Below are 10753 nucleotides of genomic sequence, written 5' to 3' on the forward strand. Positions count from 1 at the left end.
AGACCCCTGTCAGTGCACGGCTGCCAAGCATCTGTGGCAGGAAGAGCTGTGGAGACCTTTCAGCTCTGACAGTAGCTGCAAACAAAACAGCTCCTGCCAGCATGTGAGAAATGATCAGCAGGGTTCATTTCACCTTGTGAGGACACTTTGCAACAGGCAGGAGCTCAGCAGGGTGATCACCAAGGTCTCCCTGAGCTCAGGCTTCTCTTCTCCAGGCTGAACAGCCCCAGGGCTGCAGCCTTTCCTCCTCACACACATGTTCCATCCCCTCAGCACCTTGGTGTCCCTGCACTGGCCTCTCTGCAGCACTTCCCTGTCTCTCTTGAACTGGGGTGCCCAGAACTGGCCACAGGGACCATCTGGTCTGGAGGTGCCATCCCCTTCCAACAGCTCTGGCTGCAGCAGGAGCATCCCACAAGCTGCAGATCAGCTGTGCCCCATCCTTAACACGCTGTGAGTGGCCACAGCTCATGAATTCACTGCACAACAGCCCTGAGCACTGCAGCTGCTGGTCGCCCCTGAGCTGCCTGGCTGGGGGGATGCCATCAGCCTTGCCATCTCCTGAGTCTGGCTGGAGTGGCCCTGCAGAGCACTGCCCTCCCCAGTCACCAAACTGAGCTCTCTGGCCTCTACCAAAGCACAACCCAGCACATCAGATGCTCTGCTCCCCATCCACAGCCCCAGCACTCCTCCTTGCCCATCCAGCTGCCTGTTCAGAGCCTGGCAGGGGATGGGCAGCTGGGAGGTTCTTTTCTGATGCTTTCTTTCCTTCCTTCTTGAAGAAAACCAACCTAAACAAACAAACAAAAAGGAGCCAGGGCTGTGGAAGAAAACCACCTCACCTGGAGCTGCCAAACGGCTAATGGGGGGAAGCTCCTCCCTCCCTCCCCAGCCCTGCTCAGCCGGGCAGCCAGCGCCCTGCCCCATCCAGGGGAGAGTTCAGAGGGGCTCTCAGCCCATCCCCGGGCATCTCCCCCCTGGCTTTGCCACCTCCGGGCTGTTCCCTCACTGATTAATCCTCTGCTGATGGAAAAGGAGATGATGGCTGCTGCAAACCGGCGGCTGCCTTGGTGGTCTCTGGCGGCTCCCAGCTCCTGCAGAGCCTTCGGGGACACATCACCCAGGGCTCGCTGGCCGGGCAGCCGCAGGCAGCAGGGGGAAGGATTGCACCCGGAGCACTGAGAAGCCCCTACTCGAGGAGCGTGGTGTGCGGGGGGAGGGCTGCGGGAGCGGCAAGGACCGGGTGGCGAAGAGCATCACCCCGCGCTGCACGCATCACACCGGGCTCCGTGGGGTTAAACCCCCGCAATCCCGACGGGATCAGCCCCAGGCTGATGCCGGGCAGCGAGGCAGAGCCTCTGCCAGCCCGCGGGCAGGGTCTTGTGCTCACAGCCCCAGCACGGCGGCTGCGAAACGCCGACGGACCCTCCGCAACGGCCTCTCAGAGCCGAGCACGCACATTGCTGCGGAGGTCAGCGCAGCGCCTCCGCTCCCGAGCTGCTGCCGGACCCCGCTGCACGCACCAGGGAGCAGCCCCCAGCCCCGCACAGCCCCCGCCACCTCCCACCCCGCACACAGCCTGCGGACAGCCCCGCGGGAACACCCCTGCACTGGGAGAGAGGAGGGACCCCTGCACCATGAGAAAAGAGAAGGGACCCCTGCGCTGGGAGGAAAGAGAAAGGACCCCTGCACCAGGAGGAAAGAGAAGGGACCCCTGCATCAGGAGGAGGGAGAAGAGACCCCTGCCCTGGGAGGAAAGAGAAGGGCCCCTTGACCCCTGGACTGTGAGGAGACAGGAGGGACTCCTGCACCAGGAGGAAAGAGAGAGGACCCCTGCCCTGGGAGGAGAGGAAGGGACCCCTGGACTGGGAGGAGAGAGAAGGGACCTCTGCATCAGGAGGAAAGAGAAGGGACCCCTGGACTGGGAGGAGAGAGAAGGGAACCCTGCACCAGCAGGAAAGAGAAAGGACCCCTGCCCTGGGAGGAGAGGGGTACCCTGCACCAGGAGGAGAGAGAAGGGACCTCTGCATCAGGTGGAAAGAGAAGGGATCCCTGCACCAGGAGGAAAGAGAAGGGATCCCTGCCCTGGGAGGAAAGAGAAGGGACCCCTTGACCCCTGGACTGTGAGGAGACAGGAGGGGCTCCTGCACCAGGAGGAGAGAGAAGGGACCCCTGGACTGGGAGGAGAGAGAAGGGAACCCTGCACCACGAGGAAAGAGAAAGGACCCCTGCCCTGGGAGGAGAGGGGTACCCTGCACCAGGAGGAGAGAGAAGGGACCTCTGCATCAGGAGGAAAGAGAAGGGATCCCTGCACCAGGAGGAAAGAGAAGGGATCCCTGCCCTGGGAGGAGAGAGGAGGGATCCCTGCACCAGGAAGAAAGAGAAAGGACCCCTGCCCTGGGAGGAGAGAGAGGGGTACCCTGCACCAGGAGGAGAGAGAAGGGACCTCTGCACCAGCAGGAAAGAGAAGGGACCCCTGCCCTGGGAGGAGAGAGGAGGATGCCTCAGCAGCTGCATCCAGGAGCCTCAAGGCGTATGCAACAAGGCACCTACTTTCTCACCCCAGCAAGGAGGAGTCTCCTCCCCCCACCAGCTTCTCTCTGCTTTTGTGGCAATGAGGGGGCAGGAACAAGGTCACACTTGTGTGCCACCTACCCTTTAACTCCCTGTTTGGGAAGCCAGGAAGGTCCAGGGAAGCCCCTGCCCAGGGGTGAGAGACAGCACCAGTACCCATGGAAAAGAGCCTGGAAGTGAAGGTGTCATGAGCAGGAGGGCAAGGAGCCCAGCCTGGGGTTACTGCTGCTTTTAGGGCACATGGGTGGTGGGCACAAGCACCTCCTGCCCACCCACCCACCCTCCCACCCCCATGGGAAACTGTCCCTCGCACCAGCCACCCCAGCCCATAACCCCCAACTTCTGAGTGTGTGTGTGTGTGTGTGTGTGTGTGTGTGGAGGAGTCTGTGCTCCTTGCCGGGGAGCAGCCTGTGGGGCTGCATCGGCTCTAGCAGAGGCAAGAGCATGCCTGGAAACCATTCCCGTGCTGCAGACCACACACAGGCACCGCACGCTCCGCGCTCCGCTCACCCCATTATCCCGCTGAAAGGCAGCCGGGGCCGGTGGTCTCCGCGAGCCGCCCCTCCGGAGGGGACAGCACAGGAGGCTCAGCTGCAATCTGCTCCCTTTTATGCATATTCAGCGTGACCCCGGGACTGCCGGCAAGCTGCCAGAGAGGCCTGGGGTGGGAGCGGGGAGTCTCTCCACCTCCACTCCCCCCCATCTGTCCCCCTATTCCCACTCCCCCCCACCTTCGGCGGTTCAGATCAAACGGAGATGCTGCTGACTGAGCTGAAAGAAACGGGGACGAGCCTCTGAGCGCTAAATCCAGCCCAGCACCCGCCTGGATGAGGCCCGAGGAGGGTGCACACCTCCCAGGGCTGGCATCCCGCCGGGGGTCCCAGCGAGGCTCTCGGGTGGCTGTGGCCGGGCTCAACCCTTCCCGAGGAAGCGGCCGCTCTCCGGCTCCTCCCCAGCAGCATTTTTGAGGTGGGTGATTTCCTCCCTCCTCCCCCCTTCCCCGGGGAATGCAAACAGCCCTGCGGTTTGGAAGGAAGTCACGCTGCCGTAGCGCTTCGCAAGTGTTGAAACAATTCCCCCCCCCTCCCCTCCCAAATTAGCTACCACATCCAACGCCTCCACACACCCCCCTCCTCCCCGCAGCAGCACACTGCCCCAGGCAGCCGGCACAGCTTCCCCGGCTCGCAGGGGCATGGGCAGGGCAATGCTCCAGCTCGCTGTGGGTTCCCCTGCCCGGGTGCAGATGCACAGCCAGAGCTCTGGGTATCCTGATGCTGAGCCATGGGCTGGCTGCTCATGGCCCAAAACTGGCCAGGGATTGTGCCCCTGTGCTGGGCAGCTGGGGAGGCTGCAGCTCCAGGGCTGTGTCAGTGCTGGGCCCCTCACTCACTGCCACAGGGACACTGAGGGGCTGCAGCGTGGCCAGAGCTGGGCACAGAGCTGGGGAAGGGGCTGGAGCACAAGGGTGCTGGGGAGGGGCTGAGGGAATGGGGGTGCTGAGCCTGGAGAAGAGGAGCCTGAGGGCAGCCAGCAGCACTCTCTGACACTCCCTGCCAGGAGGCTGCAGGGAGCTGGGGGTCGGGCTCTGCTCCCCAGGCAGCAATGACAGGACCAGAGGCAATGGGCTGCAGCTGCCCCAGGGGAGGCTGAGGCTGGAGCTGAGGCACAACTGTTTCCCTGAGAGGGGTGTCAGCCCCTGTGCCAGGCTGCCCAGGGAGCTGGGGGAGTGCCCAGCCCTGGAGGGATCCCAAAGGCGTGGGGCTGAGGTGCTGAGGGCTGTGGGTCAGTGCTGGGCTGGGCAGGGTGAGGGCAGGGCTGGCACTGCAGCAGCTCCAAGGGCTTTTCCAGCCCAGATGATGCTGTGATTCTGTGAATGCCTGAGGCAAATGCAGCAGGTGAGCTGGGGCAAAGAGAGCAAACTTCCCCCAGCACGGCTGCTGGTGCCTACAGCAGCCTCAGGGTCAGCACCCGGCAGACTCGGGCAGCAGCAGCTTTGCAGAGGTAATTACAGGATTAAGTGGAACAACACGGGGCGGGGAGGGAAGGAGGTTATTAGCCAGATTTGATCCCAGGACCTCTGCGGCACAGGAGCAGCCTTCTCTAATTAAGGCAGAGGGGGAAGGCGTGAGCAGCCTGAGAACTGCTCTGACGGCTGCTGCAACCCTGACACCAAAAGCCGTGGGTTTAGAGGGCAGGTGAAGGTTAAAGCCAAGCAGCCAGGATGTCCTGGGAGGTGAAGGGGAAAGCCCTGAGGGATGGCAGGGAAGTGATGCTTCCCTCCTGCCTGTGACCTCTGTAGCTCCCTGTGTCCTCTCTGATGTCACTGGCACGGGGCAGTGGGATGGATTTCTTCCCCAGGCCAGGGCAGCAGAGTGAGTGGGGTGTTCATGTCATCCAAAGAAGGCATGAGGATTTACTTGGAGCTGTTGAGATGGGAATGCCTGGTCCCTACAAGGTGCAGTCTCTTCTCAGTAATGAATGAGACAGGAGTAAATGGGCTGCAGCTGCCCCAGGGGAGGCTGAGGCTGGAGCTGAGGCAGAACTGTTTCCCTGAGAGGGGTGTGAGCCCCTGTGCCAGGCTGCCCAGGGAGCTGGGGGAGTGCCCAGACCTGGAGGGATCCCAAAGGCGTGGAGCTGAGGTGCTGAGGGCTGTGGGTCAGTGCTGGGCTGGGCAGGGTGAGGGCAGGGCTGGGACTGCAGCAGCTCCAAGGGCTTTTCCACCCATAATGATTCTATAAGCACACTGCACAGGGATGAGGTCCTGAGTGCCAAGACAGGGCAACCATGGAACCATCCATGCACACCAAAACACTCCCCAGCCCATGCACATGCACAGCCCAGCCATGGAGCAGCAGGAGAGAACCCCAGGCAAGGACCACGGGGTCTGAGGAGTTGAGAGGATCCAGCAACTAGAGCCAAAGAATCACAGAATCATTGTGGTTGGAAGAAACCTTTGAGATCAACGAATCCAAGCCCTAGCACAGACAGGGCTGACGGCTGAGCAGGGCTCACCCTCCAGCTGTAGCATCCCCAGGGAAGCCCAGAGGCAGCTCAGATGCTTCCCAGGAACAGAGCACTGGAGGGACAAGAGGGGACCCAAAGCAGCAGAGGAATGATGTGCTCAGAGAAGTTGTAACTGGGCACAAAGGAGCAGAGCCAGTCCCTTTACCAAGATGTATCTGTTAATGGACTTTGCACCTTGCCACCTCCTCATGTGCCCTTTCTACCGAGGCCATCCCTGCTCCCTTGCCACACACACTGCAGGAGCAACCCCCTGCAGATTTACCCCAGCCCTATGAACAAGACCCATCTCAGGGAGCTACCAGGGTCCCAGCGTACCAGCTGTGGGCACCAGTCCCAATCCACCCCTCACCAGCAATGCCAGCATCACCCACCTGACAGGCAGAACGCTTCAGGACCAAACTGCTCCAGCCATGGAGAAACCATTCCATGTGCTGCCGGGACAAAAAAACCCACCTCACACAAGCGAGAAGTATTTAAAGCTAAATGAAAAACCCCCACGCAGCTCAAGTGCCGGGGCCGGGCTCGGCTTTCCCCGGGAGGGAGGGAGGGAGGGGGAGTGGCCGGAGGGATGCGGTGGGCAGCGCTAATCGCCTTCCCCGCTGCTAATGGAGCAGCCAGTGCCCACTTGGGACGTGGCTAATGGCACCGAGGAGATGCCTTCCTTCTCTTTACGAGCTCCCTCCTCTCCTTGCTGATGTTTAAATATCAGAAGCTTCCAGACACGGCCCCCTCGGGCTTTCAGCCCCTAAGGATGGGCAGCTCACGTGGGCAATTCCAAGGCAGCTCCTTCCTGCAGCAGGCACTCCGGGCTGTGGATATTGCAATGCACTCTGGCAAGGCAGAGCCAGCATTACACAAGCCATCCAATCCCCCAGCAGTGCCAGGAGACGCATACAAATTACCCTGCATGCAGGAAAGGATGGGCCAGATTCTGACCTCAGCCCCTTTGGCATCAGCCAGAAGTAACTCCATTCAGATTGGGCCAAACCAAGACGTAAGAGGCTCCATTCCAATTGACACTGGCATACCTGTGGTCAGAATCTGGCCTGGCTTGAATTAGCTGCAGCCTGACGTTACAAAAGGCAGGAACAGAGCCCAGATTTCCCTGGGTTATCGAAAACAAGCAGGGGGGGAAAAAAAAACCCCACCCCAATCCCAACTGGAGAAGAAATCCACCACAAAGCAGAGTCCCCAGCCTAACCCAGCCATGTGCACAGAGCTGTCAAAGCCTGGATGCTGGGCTGCATCCCTGCTCAGCTGTTTGGGTAACTCATTGAGCGTGGCAAGGAGGGAGCAACAGGCGGTGTGAGGGTCCTGCTGAGCCCCTCAGCTCCACACAGCCTTGGGGAGAGCTGGAGGGAAGATTTAAGCACAGTATCACCCCCATGCTATAGGGCTGAATTCACACTGTTGTGTCTCCTAGCCAGTGCAAGCTGGAGATCTCCTCATGCTCCCAACACAGCTGAAGGAGGCAACTGGAGCCTCTGGCCTTGCAGCAGCAGAAAGCCTTGCAGAAGCCTCTGCAAGCCCGAGGGATGCTCGTGGGAGCACGCTGTGGAGCACACCAAGGGCTTCAGGGAGCTGAGGTGGGATTTGGGTAAATCAATGAGTAGTGGGTGTTAATAAAGAAGGGAACTACCGCTCCACTCATTGATTTACCCAACCCAAATCCCACCTCAGCTCCCTGGAGCCCTTGGTGTGCTCCACAGCGTGCTCCCACGAGCATCCCTCAGGCTTGCAGAGGCTTCTCCTCCCGCTGCTCCCAGCAGATTGAGGGGACTCACACAGTCCTGGCCCAGAAGTCCTCAAGGCCCCTTTGCACTCCATATGGGAATCAAGTGATCTGGTTTCCATAACGGCCCTTGTTGCCTTTTCACAACATGCCAGGCACAGATGTTGAGAGAGGAAAAAAAACCCCCAACACACACACACACACACACCAAAAAAACACAACCACCCCAAGCCTGGATGAATATTTAAAGTGGTATTCAGAGATGACAACATTTGGCTGCCTTTGAAAGATCCCTCACATCGGGCAGAGGACGGCGCCGGAAACACGCTGCACTTTGACATCTCCCCCCTCCTTCTCTCTCCCCCTTCCCTTACCCCAGCTAGTGCTCTGATATTTCATGCCCCTGGTGTCACCCAGCCTGTTGTTGGCTGGGGTTTGCCAGCCAAGCCTTGCAGCCCTTGGAAGAGGCCGTCACGTTCGTTCTCACACATCCCGGGGCGAAGCGGAGCATGGAAAATGTGTCGCGTTTCCATACGGGGAGCGAGTGGCCTGCGCAGGCTCAGGGAGGGGCGAGGGGAGGGGAGGGGGGGGCACAAAGTAATTGCTTCCTTATGGAGCAAAGCCTGACTAAGAGGGTGGGGGAAACAGGAGGCAGAGGTGCTGCAGACACCCGTGGGCACGGCTGGAGGAAGGAGAAGCCGCCGCAGCACGTGCCCCGAGGTCTGCGCCCACGCTCGGCTCTCAGCTCAGCCCCTCGCCTCTGCCAGCTGCCACCCAAGGTGGGAGCTCAGCTGCAGCTGGTCCAGCCTGGAGACACGTCCTGGTGCCCAGGGAGCAGCTGGAAGGCTCCTCAGCTCCAGCAGCTTGGACCTCTGGCAGGCTCCTCGCCTCAGGCTGCCACATGCATGCATCCCTAGGCCTGGCTTCTTTCTTCCCCAAGCTGCAGACTCACCTCCTGTCCTTCCCAGCCCAGCGTTACACCTGCCCCCTTGTCTGCAGGGACCCCATGCTCTCCTCCTTCCACGTGCAGGTAGAGGAGGAAAGGACCCCCAACAGGACCCTGTGCTTGGATGGCTGGACCTCTTGCCCCCTCAGCAGCTCACCCCAACCAGGTGGTCAGGAAAGCACAGCAGCTCCCTCTGTTTTATACACGGGATATTGCAGGAGGAAAAAAGGGAAGGAAATTGCCCTCCATCCATCCCAACGCCTCAAGCCACATCCCTGCTGCACCGGTTCCAGGGAGCTCCTGCCTTTGAGAGATGGCAACAGCAAACTCGGCCGGGGAAGAGGAACCCGTGTCATTTCCAGCTGTCCCGGGTTTGCACGTCCAGGTCTACGCTCAGTATCCTCTGAGCCTGACTACAGGTCAAACAGCATGCACAGAGGCAGGGATGCTCAGCCTGGCTTACACCCTGGATGGTCATGAGGTGAGCTCACCCGAGAGAGGAGCATCCAGGGACCACCTCCTTCTCCTACCCTCGGGGGGCTTCCTCACTCACCCTGCTCAGCGAGAGCCCAGCGAGGCCACAGGCAGCTCAGCACCGCGTCCCCCATCACGCCACTTATTCCTTATCCCAAGGAAGGTGTTTCCATCCACCCACTCTCCGCGGGCTGGGGAAGCTGTGGGAGGGACGCCCAGGGTTTGGCAGCTCCGAGACGGAAAAGCAAAAGCGAACCCACCCAGGGAAGCCCCAGTTTCTCTCTTCTCTGTGCCACCACCTGCTCACACACGCCCTGGCCGCATCCACCAGCCCCTACTCTGGCTGTGGGCTGGGGCAGGGAGCTGGGGGATGCTCAGGGGTCTCACCCAGCCTGGTGCTGGCACCGTGACGCAGATGGTGCTGAGCTATTTCCAGGGGGAAGCTGCACTGCAGAGGGGTCCCCGCCATGGTCCGAAGCCTGGGCTGGTGGCAAGGGTGAAGCCCCCTTGCCCAGGTGCCCGGCGGCTTTGTGGCGGCAGAGCAGGTAAAAGCCTCCAGCAGCGGGAGCTGCGGGACAGGGCAGCGCACGTGTGTGCCCTGTGCCCGCTCTACCGGAGCTGGCATCGGAGGCAGGGCCTGACAGAGCCCCCCGCTGCGGGGCTCAGCACCCCGGGACGCTCCGGTCCCGCGGCACCGCCGGGCTCGTCCAGCGCTGAGCACCCCCGGGGCGGGGGCTGCGGGCCGGGCCGGGCGGCGGCGGAGCACGGAGCGGCCCGGAGCCCGGAGGATGGAGCTGCCCGGAGCCCGCAGCGGAGCTCGGCCGTGGCCGGTACCGGCGGGGACGTCCCGCATTCGGCGGTGAAAGGATGGAAAGGGAAATAAAGGGAGGGCGAGGCGGGAGGGAAAGGAGGGGGGGGGGGGATGGAGCGGGAGGGGGGGGGAGAGGGAGGAATAAAAGGCAACGAGCGAGGGAGCGGTGAGGAGGAGAGCGGGAGCTGTTCGGCCGGGGCCGCTGGGAAGTTGGGAGAGCAGCAGGAGCAGGAGCTTACCGCGCCGGGCAGGTAGCGGGATCGGTCCGGGCGGCAGCTCCAGGGTCCAAGCAGCGAGAGAAGCCGGAGCCGCCGCCGCAGCAGCAGCAGCAGCAGCAGCAGGGCGGGCGGTGGGGTGGGGTGAGGGGGGCAGCTCCCCCTCGCCTCGGCCGCTCGCAACACACGCCCAAAAAACCAGGGAAAAAAATAAAAAAGAAGAGAAAAAACCCCAAAGCGACGGTGACAAATCGCCAGGGAAAGGGAGACGGGGAGCCGGAGAAGGGGAGGGGAAAAAAAAAGGAGAGCAAAATAAGGAGAACTAGTGAGGAGCGGGAGCGCTGGTGCCGGCGGTGCGGGCGGGTCCCCAGCGCTGTGCCCGCAGCCGGCCGTGCTCCCGCCCGCTCCGCCGCGCCGCCCGCGGCTGCTCCGGCTGCGGGACGCAGCGAGGGAGGAGGCGGAGGGGAGGAAAAGGAGAGGAAAGGGGAAAAAAACCCCAACAACGAACCCGAGGAAAAAAAAAGGAAAAGGAAAAAAAAGGGGAAAAAAAAAGGACAAGAAGTGGAGAAACTGAGCCCCGACCGCTGCCTGGAAGCGGAGTAAAAAGGCTCCAATAAATCCCGGGTTGAAAAGAAGGGAAAAGTCACCTCCCCGAGGAAATCAGAAGCAGATTTCGAGCCATTTAATCACATGCAGGGAGGTGTGTGCGTGCGTGTGCGCGCCGCCCGCCCGCCGCCGCGCTGCCAGCGCCGCCTCCCGCCGCCTCCCGCCGCCTCCCGCCGGCAGCCGGGCGGGCAGGGGCCGGGGCAGCGGGAGGGCAGGAAGGGGCCGCCCCACCGCCGGGATGCCCGCCCCGTCCAGGGGGTCCCGGGGGTTCCCCACCTGCCGCCCACGCGGGGATTGGTTTTGCCCGGAGCGGGTCTCGAGGCTCGGGAAGGGTGCTGGGAGCCGGGAGTCTTCCCCCAGCTCCTCAAATG

The 10753-nt window shown here is 61.9% G+C and overlaps 1 protein-coding gene across 1 annotated transcript in view; it reads right to left on the reverse strand.

The window, feature by feature from the left end:
- The window catches only part of NTN3 (netrin 3), a 33703-nt gene extending 23835 nt beyond the window's left edge, over nucleotides 1–9868 (reverse strand). The window contains exon 1 of the mRNA XM_061993268.1: nucleotides 9801–9868. The gene's annotated coding sequence lies outside the window, so the exon portion shown is untranslated. The remainder of the gene's footprint in view (nucleotides 1–9800) is intronic.
- Nucleotides 9869–10753: the final 885 nt, after the last annotated feature.

This window comes from Colius striatus, chromosome 3 (assembly GCF_028858725.1).
Source record: "Colius striatus isolate bColStr4 chromosome 3, bColStr4.1.hap1, whole genome shotgun sequence".
Taxonomy (NCBI): domain Eukaryota; kingdom Metazoa; phylum Chordata; class Aves; order Coliiformes; family Coliidae; genus Colius; species Colius striatus.